The following is a 17,772-nucleotide window of genomic DNA, read 5'->3' on the forward strand; positions in this document are numbered from 1 at the left end:
GAAATTCCATGTACATGGAGCTTCACAGGCATAGAAGATTGTCATGTGAGTATAAAATACTTACAAACCCCAACGTCCGGGAACATTACTGTTAGTAGCACTCACACATTTACAAGTGCCATTTCTGTTTCTTTCAAACCACAGAAATGCATTCTCGCTATTCTCGCTAACCTAAATAGAACATATATTTATTGGATATTTATGAAGAACTGAGAAAAGTGAAAGAATAAGCAAATAATTGTAGAAAAGACAGAACTCTGACAATTCAGGATGACTGTGTATCAGAAACAAAGGCAGTTATTTTCAGCTGGACCTTAGTAGCATCAAATATCTACTGTATGTCATAAATTCACTTTTTTCCTCTGTATCCAGAATGGTATTGGCTATGTACCCTCCTTAGAAGACTTGAGAAACTGTTCACATGAATCACTTTCTGTAAACCTAACCCAATTTTAGATACTTGTTTAAGAAAAGATGAAAGAAAAAAAAAAAAAAAGAAAAGATAAAAGGTGTGCCACTGAATAATTAATTTTCACAACATGGCTTAAGATACTCCTCCTTAAGATTTGGCTTAGAAGAACAGGATACACTCATCATCCTACTACAACTTGGAAGATTATAGAAAATTAGTTCTTTTAAGAAAATTTGGCTAATCTAGAAAAAAAAAAAGACATGGATTCAGGCAACATAACCCACACTTGATTTGTATTTTTATGTGCATGTGACAATTTTCATTCAGACATAGATGGAAATTCACTAATTGACTATTTCACACACACAAAAAAAAAACAAATCTTCATTAGTTGAGTTAATGTGTGTTCCAAGATTTTGAAATCACACAAAACATGTCAAAAAATATACATGTACCTGTGTCCACAAATGCAGCCTTAATTATTTCCCTGAGGAATGACTGATATTGGATATTTGTATTTTAAATGTTAGTTTGTCCTCCAGAATTCGGTCTTACTGGTCAAGGAAGAAACTACTTGTTTCCCCACGATTACATTATTTCACTATGGATATTTGATAGGTATCTGTTGTTTTATTTGAAGTCAAGCAAATTTAATTTTCATTTCTAAGGTTAGCAATAAAATGGAACATTTTATTCAAATATATGCTTTTTTTTCTTAGAATAAATTGTTCCTGTCTGTTCTCAGTTTTTCAATTAAAATAATCATCTTTCTATTGCCTTTTAAAAAGCAGACTTTGATTTTTTAAAGTTTTTTTTTTTTTTTTTTTTTTTTTTTAATTTGACAGACAGAGATCACAAGTAGGCAGAGAGGCAGGCAGAGAGAGTGGAAGGGAAGCAGGCTCCTCGCTGAGCAGAGAGTCTGATGCGGGGCTCGATCCCAGGACCTTGGGATCAGGACCTGAGCTGAAAGCAGAGGCTTTAACCCACTGAGCCACCCAGGCGCCTCCAGACTTTGATTTTTAGAAGTTTTAGACTTGTAGGAAAATTAGAAGGATGGTACAGAGAGTTTCTACTCACACTCACACTCATTTCTCTTCTTATTAATTCCTTACATTACCATGGTACATTTGTTACAAATATTGAAGAAATGTAGATATATAATTATTATTATTGACTTAAGTCCATAGTTTTTCAATATCTTAAATTTTTACATAATGCTCATTTTATGTTCCCCGATCCCACTCAGGATACCACACCACATTTATTTGTCACGTCTCTTTGGACTCGCACATTCAGTCTCTCCTTTTGTTTTGATGACCTACACAGTTTTGAGGAGTACAGGTCAGGTGTTTTGTGGGATATCCTCTATTGGAATTTATGTTTTCTCACTATCAGACACTAGTATTTTTTATCAGATTTCTCCGCTCTTAAGTTATTCTGCCCTCCCTATTTTAACATTGTAAATATTTAATGTAAAATAAAGACCTACATATATGCTATTTATTTGGTCTATAATTTGCAAACATTTCTCCATTTGCTGTTTTCATTTAAATTTTATTATTACTATTTTTATTGAATAGAAATTTTAAATACTTGAAGAGCTCCTCTTTTTGATGTTCTTTATGATAAGACTTTTAACTTGTAAAATTTTTACATTCACTTGAATTTTCTTGTAGTAATCTTTTACTTTTCTCTATCTATTTGTTTAATCTATGCATTTAAATTATATCTGAAATGTATGTATTCTCTGCATTTGATTAATACTCTCCTCCTGGATGACCTTGACTTTCTTTTCTATCTCCCGATGGCATGAATTTTCAAGATCAAACTCCAATTGGTCATCTTATGAGTTTTTTTAAGTTACTTCCGTTAGGTTTTAGGTATCCTGCCCCTGTGTTCTGGTTGGTACCTACAACTTCTGTAGTGCTAATCAAATCAATATTGCTTTTAAAAGCTATTCATCAGGGGAGCCTGGGTGGCTCAGTGGGTTAAGCCTCTGCCTTAAGCTCGGGTCATGATCTCAGGGTCCTTGGATCGAGCCCCACATCAGGCTCTCTGCTCAGCGGGGAGCCTGCTTCCCCACCCCCCCACCCCCCGCCTTTCTGCCTACTTGTGATCTCTCTCTCTCTGTCAAATAAATAAATAAAATATTAAAAAAAAAAGCTATTCATCATTATGTCAGTCACTCCCTCTAAACTCTGAGCCCTGGGAAGCAAAGGGCATGTCTTATTCGTTTTGTGCATTACATGATGCATAAAATCATGTAGAAATTCCATAAATACTTATTGAATTGGATCATGTCCTTGTCCTTTACTCTTTTTTTGTCTCTCATTAAAAAAAAAGAGAGAGAGAGAAAGAAAGAAGGAAAGAAAGAAAGAAAGAAAGAAAGAGGAAAAGTGCCAATAGAATATATTAAAGTGTGTCAGCCAAACCTTCCTTACCTGGTCCAAAAACAACTTTCTAATTATTTTTCCTACTATTTCCCATTATGTGCATAATCCACAATGGGCTATCTGTGGGTCCCAAAACTCATAGAATTTTCCTACTCTAGTTTCATCTGTTACCTGGTACGTGTGAATATTGCTATAAATCTCTCAGAAAGCAATTTGACAAATTTCATGAGTCTGAAAAGTTTCATTTCTTTTGTGCCTAGAATTTTTTTCTTTTAAACTCTAACAAGGAAAAATAACCCTAATTATTGTAGGGGGAAAGGAAAATCTTTAGGCCAAATAAACAAGTGATTTATATATACAATAAATTTTCATTATGACTTTATTTATAATAATTTACAAAAACAGAAAAATAATGCTTCAGTGCTTATTGTTTACACAATTTAAATAGGCTTTAACTTTGATAAAACTTTAATTTTTAACATCCCAATTTTCTTCTCTAAAAAGAGTATCATTTAAAGTCATTCTGCTTTCCCCTTTGTTTTGGAGCTTTGAGGAGATTATGAGGTCTTTTAAGTTGGCACTTACAATTATCTAATTTACCATTAATCTCTTTTCTATGCAGAACCTAAATGAGCCTGGGTGGCTCAGTCAGGTAAGTGTCTGCCTTTGGCTCAGGTCATGATTCTGGGCTCCTGGATCTAGCCCTGCATTGGGCTCCTGCTCAGCAAAGGGTGCTTCTTTTCTCCCACTGCTCATTCTCTCTCTCTCTCTCTCTCTCTTGCTCGCTCACTCACTCACTCTGTCTCTCAAATAAATTAATAAAATCTTAAAACAAAGAACCTAAATTACTGTCTTGAGCTCATTCCCTCTTTTAGTCCCTTGCCCTCCCATATGAACGTGTTAGCTGCAAATCATTTTTATAAAATCCTAAAGCTGTGAAGATTTTAGCAGAAAACAATTGTCCTTCCTCTCCTCCCTATATCATCCCACCCCCCAGATCCAATCACATTCAGTTCTTCTAGTATATTTTTTCAGGTATCCACATCTACATTCTAAATAATAAATGTATTACTGTTCTGAGATTGTCAAGACAGAATCATGATTTATTTGATTGAGAAAGGATAACTTAGTGAGAAGATAGTGAATTGTTTAATGGGAACTTACGGAGATGATCGCACAAAACAGAAGACATAGCAGGAAGCTTCCAGGTGAAGGCATGACTCTGCAGCATCTAGTGCAGAAAGCTGCCCATGATACTGTCGTTGGCAGGTGAAGAGTCCACCAAGAGGTACACGGACAATTGTATCTTCTGGGAATAGCCTGTCTATTCATACGCAAGAAATGATTCACTATGAAGAGCTGGTATTGAAATACCAGCTCTGTGTGCCCTGGTGGTGCAGATCCAGGGAGCAGGAGGGACTCATTACACATCAATTCGATGGTCAGCAACTTTTTGATCAGCAGCCTTCAAAAGTCAGTATCAGGGGTGCCTGTGTGGCTCAACTGTTAAGCTCTGCCTTCGGCTCAGGTCATGATCCCAGGGTCCCAGGATTCAGCCCCGCATTGGGTTCCCTGCTCTGCAGGGGGGGGCCTGCTTCTCCCTCTCCCACTCCCTCTGCCGTGTTCCCTCTCAAGCTCGGTCTCTCTCAAATAAATAAATAAAGTCTTTTAAAAAAAGTAAATGTCAGTATCAGTAAGTCTTAAGAAAAGAAACTCCTGTCCTTCTTGATATTTATCAACAGTGTTGTTGGCTTTCTGAAGTTGTGTGGGAAAAAGTGATAGGAGGCTTTACTAATCTGTAGGCAGAGTTGTATTCAAAGCTTCATTTTCCAAAAGGAGCCTTCAGTTTTCCTTCTAATGCCTGATAGCCCAAACCAGAAGTCCCTCTGATTCAGTTGCATAAAGGAAAATGAAATCAAGTCCAGAAGGTGAGGGAACAAAGACTGGGAGCCCAACCAGGACTTTACATACAACCAATCAAACTCTTAGTTTTTAGCCCCTGTTTCATTTCTACTCTCTGCAGTACCTGCGGTTACAGAGTCTGCAGTATCTAACTCTTTTTTTTTTTTTTAAGATTTTATTTATTTATTTGACAGAGAGAGATCATAAGTAGGCAGACAGGCAGGCAGAGAGAGAGGAGGAAGCAGGCTCCCTGCTGAGCAGAGAGCCCGATGTGGGACTCGATCCCAGGACCCTGAGATCATGACCTGAGCCGAAGGCAGCGGCTTAACCCACTGAGCCACCCAGGCGCCCTGCAGTATCTAACTCTTAAAGGGATTCCAGAGGAGAAATCAATGATCTCCTCATTGGTACTTCCCTTGTAAGCACTTGGGTTAGTTTCTTTGTTGCCATTTACCTTACCAGTATTCCATTCGCTTTCAATATAGTGCAAGTTATAGCGTTTTCATCAAAGGTGAAACTTCTGTTTCTTATTTTTGTGTAATATATATTGAAGTGATTCTGGAAAATATAGGTTTGGCATAATGTGATAATGTGTTCCTAATAAGAAATATATATTTGGTTTTATCCCCATTTCTGGCGCAGAGCTCCTAACCTCTGGAAATTCCAGAGTGATGACAGAATAAAGATATCTTGCTATGTAAATGAGGTGACTTTTGGACAGCACCTAAGGATGAGGACTGGTTGCTTGGAGAATCAACCATTCAGTCCCATGGTTTTGACCTCTGGAGAGGAGAGAGCAGCTACAGACTGAATCAATTGTCAATGACCAACAAAGTAATCAATCATACCTATATCACGATGTTTCTTAGAAACTCCGCCCCCCCCCCCAAAAAAAAGACTGGAAATTTGGAAAAGTGGTCTGTTTAGAGAGAGCATGAAAACTCCACGTTTTCCCCATAACTGACCCTATACATCTTTTTCTTCATGGTGTTATTCAATTATTTTTTTAAAATAATAAAGTAGTGGTTCTTTTATAATAAAGCTACTTTAGCAACTTAGGGTCCAATTTATTGGACCCTTTAATCTGTAGTGGGTTGGTCAGAATGCCACATAACAACCTGGACTTTCAGATGGCATCTGAAATAGAAGGGGGGGACAGTCTTGTAGGACAGAGTCCTTAACCTGTGGGATCTGACACTGTCATCAGGTAGAATTGAGTTAAATTGTCAGAATTGGGTAAATTGTAGGACACCCAACAAATGTCTGAGAAGTGCTTGGTGGATGGTGTGGGATGTGCACTCCCAACCTTTGTCAACATGTACACATATCGGAATTAGTGACCAGAACCCTTTACATAAACTTTACATTGCCAACTTTAATCAGAAGTTGGCACAGCCATGTTTAGACATGTGGATACTGACTCTGAGATTTCCATCTAGACAAAGTAGAAATAATACCTCAGTAGCCTGGGCATCTGGCTATCAGAAGCCCTGAAATGCAGCCAGACTCTTCACAGCCATAAGGCTGCAATAAGAATATCATATGAGAAATCCAAAGAGAATTAAAAGCTTCTCTTTTTTCTCTCTTTCTCTCTTCTAATAGTCCTTGCTAAATAATGTGGGATATAGATTTTTATAATGGAGTTGAATTGATAAAGATGAAAAAAATAAAAGTCTTGATTGAAACTCAGATGATATATTACTAGGAAAAATGTTTTACTCCATTCAGCTGGGGATTAGAAGTCACATTGTCTGTTCATGCCAGTGGGTATTAAGAGTTCAATAAAGTTTTCTTAGGGTCTTCAAGACTAATTGTTCTCTATCTTTTTTTCATTATCCTGGGACCTGCAGAGAGCTCTCAACCACTAATGGAGAGGAGACCCCAGGGTCTATTAATAATGCATTCATAGGAAATCAGGTTCATTAAGGCTATGGAAAAATGTGGGAAAATGCTTTAGAAGAATGACAAAGAAAGAAGTCAGAATAAGTTACATAATAAGATATTATTATATATAAGAAGACTTGAAGTAAACATACCAACATGCTGGATAATAATTATATTTTGGTGATGCCAAATAATGTTTGTCATCCTATGATGACAAAATTATCCTAAAGATAATTTTGAAATTATCTTTAATCAGTACATATGACTTATAATATGCACATTATTTTTATAAAGGGTCTAATTTTGCAATATATTTTGAGGACTGACTCATATGCAACTTCCCCTCTGCTTTTCTCCTAATATCCTCAGATGAAATAAAGTTTTGCTCCTTTTAAAATCTACAAATTTGTTTTGGTATAGCTTCTATGTGACTTATCACTTACTGCCTTGTGTTTTAATTAGCTGTTTTTTTTTTTTTTTTAATTCCCTTTCCACTTAAGTGTGGGAATTTAGTAGCATGTGTATTAGCTACATTCTCCAAGGCTCCAAGCAGTGTTAGCCTAGAGTGGTTACAGAGACACAAGTATAGATGAACAAATGAACTGCCTTGCTGGGCTCCGCAACAATTCTAACTTGTTGGACCCTCCATGAGCACATTGCCTAAAACTGATTTTCCTTCCAAAGCATCATGCAGTGAAAGCTTCCCACTACAAAACTCACCATATATATTACACCCTGAAGGTAGGGATTTTTTCCCATTTGCTTTTATCAAATGTTTATCCTCTTTTATCCATGTCTGTTGCCATGGTAGCAGCTCAAGACAGGGCTGAGCAAATCATAAGCATTCTTACACACGCAGACTGGTTCCTACAGTGGTGGCAGCTTGCTCATGGTGCCGAATGAGTGTTTTCACTTGTCCTGGACTGCCCTTTTCTTCAAGGCCAGATGTCTCACTGCCTTCGTGGAGATGCTTGTCTTTTAAAGCTGTAAATAAGCAATCAAATAGAAAGATGCATGGAGCATCTGCTAAATTCCTGAGTGCATTTGTTTTGATCTTTTAAGGCACTGCAATAACTACTTTTCGGTTTTTCATTAACTTCACAAGTTCTTTCCTTTATTTAAACTCCCTGCGTGCAAAAAGTAGCTGTTTCTACATGTCCTAAGGGGAACATAGTTATATAGTAACATAACACTCAGGGTCCTCTGGTCTAACCTCTTATGTCTCCCAAAAGGACTGTACTCTTCATAACCAGGTATATACCTATTGTTTTCCTGAGAAAACAGTACTACAGCCGTCCTAATATGTTATCCTTGTGATATGTTCCTAATGTCTTTTGCTTTGTATTTTTCTTCTTTCCTGTTCAGCTTATTGAAAATGGGTGATTTTAAAGTTAAGAGTCAAAGATCATAGAGTGCTCTGTGATAAAAAGGACCTCAGAGAATATCTATTACAACATTTTCATTTTATTTGTGTGAAAATTGAGGCATAGAGAGGAAAAGTTAACTTTCAAAGGCCATGCAGTGATTTAAAGGCATATCGTTTTATAACTAGAATGATCTGATTTCTAACCTAGAGCTACTCCTCATGACCTGATATCAACATAACTTTTAAGCAAAGAAATTGAATCTGCTTTATATATTAACAACAGCAACTACAAAGCCTTCAATATTAAGGAGATCTGAAAGTTTGTCATGAGAAATGTCGGGTAGGTTTGGGCTTGGAGAGAATTCTACCAAATTCTTCATAGTCCCAAAAGGACTCTTTGCCATATTCTCCTGTGTCTCTTTGCCATTTCTTGGGACACCCTTCTTCTTTATCACTACTAGTCACTATCATTTGTTTTTTTGAACATCAAGTCAAAATCCAAAATCTTTCTGTGATGTGCTTTTGCTGAGCTCCTACATCCCCACCTGGTTCCTTTCCTCTAAACTCTCTTCTCTATTATGGCAGCACTTAATCATCATGCCATCTTATTCATTTATGTTTTCATACACCCATTTTGTCAAATGTGTATTGAGAACCTACTATGTCCTCCCCAGAGTTGTAGGTGCTATGGATACCACAAACCATAATAAATAAAGAAAAAAAATCATTGTACTCAAAGAAATTTCTCTTTAGTTGGGAAATTCATAGCCTAGGTTTAGATAGTGAGATTTTTCGGGACAGTAAATGAACTTTGTACGTTATTATATTCTCAAAGTGTAGTATAGTACTTGGAATTTAATGACTATTTACTGAAAGAACCAGTGAGTGAATAAATCAGGTACGGGATGTAAAGAACCATAAAATGCAGACAATGAAAATGTTGATACATTCTGAAGTAGTTTTAGATAACATCATTGGCCATTGGAAACTATAATTTTGTATTATAAGTGCTAGGAGTATTGGAAATGAAATAAAAGAGAAGGAAGAATTCAAGGCAGAGGAAAAACATGAAGGCCAGAACAGAGGATTGCGTTCAAATTGAGATCCATAGATACAAATGACAGCAGTCAATACTTTTAGAGAGATGACAATAGAAAGGTGGATTAGAACAATTGGAGAAGAAATGGTAATATTTATTTTAGTAGCATTTTCATGTAAATTATTTCATTTGCAAGAGCAAAGTGCCTGGCTTCTTTGGGTATAATGGGTAAAAATAAATGAAGTTCCCCCCTTTCTTTTAATCAGTATTTTAAGATATGCTTTGTAAAGAGGCTTATGTTTGGCCTTTCTAGTCACCACTCAATTTATTTGTTAGTCTACAAAGATCAGCCTACTGACAGATCACTCATGCAACAGGCAGGTATGCTACATGAATTATTTTTTCCAGGATTCTGGGTATGTCGGTGCTGATCATCCACTTGATGTTGCTCCCAATTAACTTTTGCCAGGAGACCAAATTTGGGAGAGAATTATAGGCATACTCCATGACCAACAAAAGGACATAAAATCAACTGATCACCCAGGGAAAGAAACCAGGCTAGGTATATCATGGATGGAGAGAACTGAGAAAAAATATATAAAACCAAAAAGAGTTAAGAAAAATAATCAACAGTCTTGTGTTAGATAGAGGGATACTTATTTTTTCTCTTACTTTATTTTTTCCCTAATTTAGAGCATGAATATAGAAGAGAAACTTCAATAGGACACAAAGTTTCTCAGATCCTCTTATATCCGAGGACCGTAAATATAGCCAAGATCTTTTAAAATTGCCTGAGTTTATGTCCATTTGTTCTTTTCCTTGGATGAGGTCTAAGAATTTATATAAGAGATTAAAATAGGAGAGGGTTATGTTTTTTACAGTGTATTCACAGAATCCTCATACTATAACTAGTTACCAGAACTTAAATCTAAAAGTTGCATGCACATGCATACACACACATACACACACACACACCCCAAAAGCAGCCACCATTAACAACTCAAAAGGTAAGATGGTGATTGTATACCTTATCATGTAACTTTTAAAAACAATTAAACTATAATCATTTTATGTGTGGTTCGAGGGTAACTCTTAGCACACGATAGCAGTATATAATATATAAGTAACTGACCCAGACTCAAAGCACTAATTTTTGAGGAAAAAAAAAAAGGCTTCAAATGCATAAGAGAACAAATTAAATCATCTGAATTGAATATCTTCAAAACCTTAAATATCAATACACATGTCTGAAAGTGGAAAAGTAGGGTAATTTTCCCTCTTAAAAAAGGTAAGACTCAACAACAATTACTCACATAAGACTAATAATTTAAGGGGAAACCCCTATCTTAATGTAGCTTCAACTATGGAAAAGACCCAAATAACTTTGCCTATGGTTTCACTCTTTAAATTTATCTTATCAAGAGTAAAACAGATTGAGGCATATCCTCAGCTTTAGCAAGGATCAATCCCAATAAACCAGACTTAATAACAAATTTAATATGTTGCCTTTTCAGTAATTCTTTTTAAAATTAATGCTACATGGAAATAAATTATTAAAACACAATTGTAGTAAAGTCTTGGTTATTCAAAGGGAATTTCTTACCTTGTGATTTATTTGTTGGAAAGTATTAGTCATATAACAATTTCCCCTGGTGCTCGAAATCCTTTGAGCCATTCCCTCTTCAGATGACAATGACCTGAAAATTAAAACTAATTTTGGTCTAAGTTCAATGTAATTTGAAAGATAATCTCAATCTAAAGAAGTCATGCTATGCTCTGTAAACACCACATATACAAATAAATGTGTGTACACACACACACAGACACACACACACACACACACACAAAGCCCCACATATTATGGAAAGAGTACTAGCTTTTTTTTTTTTTTTTTTTAAGATTTTATTTGCTTATTTGACAGAGAGAGAGATCCCAAGTAGGCAGAGAGAGGGAGAGAGGAAAGCAGTCTCCCCGCTGAGCAGAGAGCCCGATGTGGGGCTCGATCCCAGGACCCCGGGATCATGACCTGAGCCGAAGGCAGAGGCTTTAAACCACTGAGCCACCCAGGTGTCCCATATTATGGAAAGAGAAAGGAACACAAATATTTTCCTCTCCCAATGCTTTTTTGCAACACTAACTAAGCCAATGTAAACTATGTTGATTTACGGCAGAATAGAAAAAGGGTTTGGTTGTCCTAAATTAAGGAGTAGGTAATGCTAAGATAAGGAGAATACAAATAATAATAATAAAATTAAAAATGGAGGGTTAAGAGAAAGAAAGATGATGGAGAAATGTCAAATATAAAACTTGGGGATAAATAGTGTTTTTCTATCTCAATTCTCTAGTCATAAAATTAAAGAGTCGTATAATAGTTTTAAATGGAAAACTGTGAAATTATCATCTTTTTATCTTTCTTTTTTTAATCTGCTACCCTTCCTTAATCTTCTCTCTTATTTACCAAAATCACAGATAATTTGGAATTTCCTTTACCTCTTTTTATGGCGTAGGGATGCACTTTTAAAACAAGAATATTGTAGGTGACATCTCACAAATGCATATGCTGTCTCCCTGGCCATAAGGCAATTTCAGTCTTTAGGATACAGCATAGGACTATGAAGGTCAAGGTTATAGCTACTACCCATAGATGGAGAAACAGCCAATGGGGACTCATTCATTTATTAAAAATGTCTATTTTGTCCCAGACATTATTCTGGATGCTAGAGTAAAATAAAAGGTAAAAATAAGTCCCAGGAAAACTTGGGAAAAATAAACTTGAAAATTACAGGTGAACCGTTTGTTGCTCCAGCTTAGTGGTGACATCTGACACTGTCACTCACCCGTCATTGACAAGAACTGATCACTCAGCCACATGAATCTGCAAGAGTCATAAGAGATCATATGAATCACAGAACAATTATGTCACACTGCCAGTGAACCCAAAGTGTCACCTGTGTATTCCAAGGACAGAATTCAGGTCAACATTTTGAAAATGCACTGAATAAAGTCAACCACAACCAACACAAACAAATTAAAAAATAAGATTATATCCTAACAATTGATGATTTGCTATTTGTTTGGAGGAAGAGAAAGAAGATGACCTTTTCAGTTCTGTCACATTTAACATTACTCATGTACATTTCATTAGTAATATACAGTCCTCAAGACGAGTCATTAAGGGTGTGAATAGAAATAACCCACAGAATCAAAGCAGCAGAGCATGAGAAGGATCATAAAAAACATATTTGCATTCTGGGGAGAGGAAGACACTTAAAATACAATGGGAATCTGACTTGACAGGCAAATATTCCTTAAATCACTGATAAATTGCTCATTAACCCAACAGTTTGTGTCACTGCATGGGACTCTTCAGTGAGTCATAGTTCTCTTAAAGTAATGCTGAAATGAAGTACATTATATCATAGAAATGTTCGAAGACCTCTCATTTTCTTATCTGTGGCCTCTTTGTGAACAGATATACGGACAATGCTGGAACATCAGGGAGACTGGTCTCAGTGTCTCATAACCATAATTCCAGAAAAGGTTCTCCATGAAACTTACAGGGGAATCTACTTCAGCTTCTTTATACATTTCTGACAGTCTGATGTACTTTTGTGGGATGAATGAGGCAAACGGAGGTTTAAGTCACAGCGCTTCTGGCAAGTTACTTAACCTCCCTCAACCTAACTTTTCTCATAAGTAATATAAGGATAGTGATAATTATCTTTTAAAAATGTGATGTGTTAAATCATGAAATATATTTAAAGTAAGTAGCTAGGTGCCTGATATACTACAGATCCATTATCTTTTACAATGCAATTCTGAAATTCAAAAGCTCTGGAAAGCAGACGTTTTGTTTTGTTTTGTTTTGTTTTGTTTTGTTTTGTTTTGTTTTCAGTTGCTTACTTAGTGGCAAAACCTGACTTGACCTGCACTGTTTTGGCAGCAAAACCTGGTCTCAGGAGATGTGAGACTATTTACAATTTGTTTATCCTCCTTAGTGTGAATTCTCATTTTTACCAGAGAAGTATTATGTTTGATCTTGGGCTGCTGTCTATATTCCACTGGCATTGTTATGTAAAATATAATTTTGTCATGTATTATCATTGTGAAATCTGGGGGATTCTGCAAAGGACCATGGGCCTTTATAAGGTAGCCCTAATAATTGTAGAACTAGCAAACAGACAACAAGGGTGTCATCTGTCCTTGGTTCTGAGTTACTGTTTAGGCTGTGTTAGTGATCTGACAGGAGTGCTAAGAGCAGCCTGGAAGAGGGAGTTCAAGAAAATAGTGTTGTGGGGTGCCTGGGTGGCTCAGTGGGTTAAAGCCTCTGCCTTCGGCTCAGGTCATGATCCCAGGGTCCTGGGATCAAGCCCCCCATCAGGTTCTCTGCTCAGCAGGGAGCCTGCTTCCTCCTCTCTCTCTGCCTGCTTCTCTGCCTACTTGTGATCTCCGTCTGTCAAATAAATAAATAAAATCTTAAAAAAAAAAAAAAGAAAGAAAGGAAACAGTTTTATGTACTGTAAGTTTGAGTAAGGTCAGAAAACCCATAACCACAGAGAAAAGAGAGGGACCCTGGCCTGGAAGGAGAATAGGATAGTACATGTTTTATTCACTACTTTGATAACTTAGTTTATTATTTTAAATATTTAGATATAATGGAAGAGGAGCACTTACATGTACTTTTGGCATAGACTCTACAAATCTGTTGGGAGTGGATCTGAACAGTGACTAGAAGTGTTCCCTTGCATCAGTCATGTAGTAAGTTACTGCTAACACAGAGAATGTGAGGGTGCTTTCCATATTCTAAGACACAGTATTGTTTGTTTCCCTTGATGCTGATCCCTGATGCCTATCCACTTCTGGTTAGAGGTGTTTAGTGACTTTAGTGGGCATACAATAAATGTTATTCTTCATATGTAAGTATCTTTCAAGCAGGTAATCACAAATAATAAGACTTTCTCTTCTTCTGGAAATGATGCCTTTTGCAGCCATTTGGATTATAAGCACACAAGCATGAAAGTGAAACCAAACATTCTAAAAATGGTAGAGTAAAATAGGAACCCCCCCAAAAAACCCCACCTTAGATCTTTAATTTAATCAATCATGTTAAACTCTCTACCACACAATCTTATTTAAGCCATTGTTGCTGGGTTACTAGCAACTGAACTTAATCTAACTGATTCAAACAAGAAGGCCAGACTTGACTTAATACAAAGAACATACCAAAATAGTGGGTTTTCCTTTGAAAATGTTCAAGCAAGGACTGGTGAACTATATTTTAGGATGTCTTAGAAGGAGTTCATATATTAGGGAGGACATGGATGAGAGCGACTTTTTGATTCATGGATTCAAAAAGTAGGGTTGTGTTGCTGTTTTGTTGCCGTTGTTTCATTTAGGTTGGTTGGTTGGTTTTTAAAGGATGGATATAAATATAATTTATATCTGGGTAAGGGGCAATCTATACTTCATTCTTCAAAGTGGCATTTTGGAAGTTATCACTGATGGTGTAGAAAAAGAAATATTTCATTTTTTAAAATGAGATTGTGCTTTTTAAATCAGATTAAAATGACCACTTCTTGGGACATGGGTGGCTCAGTCAGTTAAGCATCTGCCTTCGGCTCAGGTCATGATCCCAGGGTCCTGAAATCAAGTCCTGCATCGGATCCTTGCTCAATGGGGACTCTGCTTCTCCCTCTCCCTCTGCCTGCTGCTCCCCCTGCTTGTACACTCTCTCCCTCTCTTTCACTCAAATAAATAAATAAAATGTTTTTTTTTTAATGACCACTTCGTTAAAGTCATTGGCCTCTATGAAGTCCATCCTACTCAAGCAGAATAGATGAATGCTCTAATTCATTAAGTTCAAAACCTCAGCACTTATCCCAAGTCTGAGTACACAGTAGACAGCCAGTTAGTGTTTATTGAAGTGTTTTTATTTCTATTGTAATCCTGCTTCAAGTACTCCGACAAGAAATTATGTTTGCTTCTTACTTTTAAATACCCAATTTCACTTAACTGATGCTCATAATATTCACATAATGTAATATGAATATGATCAAATTTTGATTATTGCTTTTAGCTTTTGTCAAAGGTCATATTAGAAACTACCATATGAAATTGATTACTGCATTTATGGTAAAGATGTTGTCGAAGATATTGCTAATTGCATTTCTTTCACGTCCTCTATTCAATAACTTTTGTGACAAATTATTTTTAGCATTTCAGGGTTAGGAAAATCCTTTCTTCTGGAGAGCTATTATCCTTCTTACTTTTTAATATTGCACATTTGTTTGTGAATGAATAAAAGAGCTATATAACAACTGATCACTGCTTTGTGAAGGGATATCTATGTCAACTTAGAGATAATATTAAGACAATGATAAACTCTCTATTAGTCTTTATTGTCATTGCATTTTTATTTATTTTATTTCTCTTGATCTTGAATTTTGATTTTTGTTTATATTTTACCAAATATTTGTATGTGCTTTTTTTGTTTCAGTTCACCTGATATGTTTCATAGAAAGGAAGTAGGGCAGAAAATTGAAATATATAAGTAAGCATGAATAAAAACAATTTTTTTCTGTAATTTTCAGCAATGGAATTGCAGGCATTCTGACACACATAATTATACACAAAATAATTTATGTTAAATTTAACATTCAACATATGGGTTTCTTTAATTACATATTTATCATTGTATTGTTCCTTTTGCTAAGGAAATTAACTTGCAATTCTTAGAATTCAGAAAAGGAAATGATAAAAAAATCTCAAAATAAGCAGAGAAAATATATTTTTTGTGATTAATCCTTAAGTAGCAATAACTAACAGCTTTTGAGTGCTTATTATACTCCAATCACCAATCTAAATTCCTTTTGCATATTAATTCACTTATAAGGTAAAAAATATTATTTTCATTTTCAGATGAAAAGATTTAGGCCCACAAATGTGAAGTAGATTTCCTGAGATCAGAAAGCTAGAGAGTGTTGAAATTGGAATTGAAAGTCAGGCAGTGTAAGACCAGAGTTTAGACTACCCCCAATGAGATACTTTAATTCATTCAAAACTTATTTGTTGATGGCCTACTATGTTCCACGTGTAAAAACAGGCACTAGCAACATACCACTGAACAATAATCTACAGCTGAAAAATGAAGAAATTATTTACGTTTTACAGACTCAGTATTACTCCTAGTCCATAGCTATGTCTATCCAAATGCAGGCTAAAAATGAGAAACGAGAAAATAACATCCATTAGATGTGTGATGGAGACTTTCAGATTTTAGGTATGTGTTTGACTCAGAACATGTATGAGCACCCACCATACACAAGTTTAAAGAATTCGGTCAACGTGTTTTGCAAATAAAACTATTCTTTTGGGTATAATAATGAACATCATGTTACTTTTATTTTGGTCAGCCTGCTTAGTTGGTCTTAGATGAGTGTGCTTGCTTTGATTGGTTTTTTTTTCCCCTCATTTAATATATTTTTATGCAGTACTCTGCCCAATTACATGCTAAGCTACCAGAAGGCAGAGGCCCTTAGTTTGAGACAATCCCAACCCATGACCCCAGTGGCTGCTTGGATAATAAGTTTAAATGTGACTTGTGTAAACCAGCAAAGGTTAAAAGGGTAAAACTTTTTTTTTCTTCCCTCCCACCGCCCCAGACTGATGGCAACTCAGTGGTCATACAGATTTAACAGTTAATATAAAAACAAAACAAAACTTCCCTTATGAAGAAACAATAAGTGACCCAGTGTCACAGGGACAGCTTTGAAAATCAGTTACCTGAGATAAACCCTCAAAAGATAAACTTGTTTATTTTAAAAGGAATATAGCAGGGGTGGGCTTGTTTCTTTTTCTGTCAGATATTCACATCATTTGAAAACTATTAATGAGCAACCAGCAGTCCTAACAGTAGTGCTCAAAATAGTTCATGAAACCAGCCAGAAGTTTATATTGAACATAAAACACTATCTAGGGATTTTTTTTCCCTATCAAGTCATTTGTAGGGAATATAACTCAGTAAATTGTATATTCACAGATTTCAATAATTTATTAGATCTAATGTTGACAGGACAGGAATGAGCTGAGATTAGGTCCTTAATTTGAATAACTCAATGGCTGTCTTGGTACACTAACCAATAGTCCTAATGATGTCTTCAGGCTGGAAGATTGCATTGCATTCCCACCTCATCTGGTGTTATATTTAGTAAAGACATCGTTGACTGAGTTGGTTGAGATATAAATAAAAAGATACATAGATCCAAATCATATATATTTTCCACGAGTTTTTTGCATAAAACAAATTTAATGATCTAGCAAAAAATCCACGTTGTAATAGTTTAAAGATGATACCCAGGGCCTACTATTGCCCAACCATTAGCACATGCTTTCTACTTGGTCACATGTAAGTGCACACCAGGTAGTTGCTTCCATAGCACTCAGGGATTCCCTCACAAATTTTGCCCTTCGAAGCTGCCAACTCCCTATTTAAAACAAAACAAACAAACAAAAAAACAACCCTGGGATACTCATCCATTTTGGAAAAAGTCCATAATTGACAGTCAGGTTGAAGAAATGTCATTCAATTCCCTCTTCCTAACATTCTTTGGTACTAATTGCATTTCCTGAATATTAAATAGAGATTTCCTCCATATGAGAGCAATTACAGAACTTGTTAAAAACACGCAAGTGGCTTGTAAAAGCAATGCACACATGAAAGACAACTTCCTAAAAGGACTTTGGAAAGGTCTTCTGAAAACATCAGGAGATGAGCAGG

This window comes from Neovison vison, chromosome 3 (genome assembly GCF_020171115.1).
Source record: "Neovison vison isolate M4711 chromosome 3, ASM_NN_V1, whole genome shotgun sequence".
Classification (NCBI taxonomy): domain Eukaryota; kingdom Metazoa; phylum Chordata; class Mammalia; order Carnivora; family Mustelidae; genus Neogale; species Neogale vison.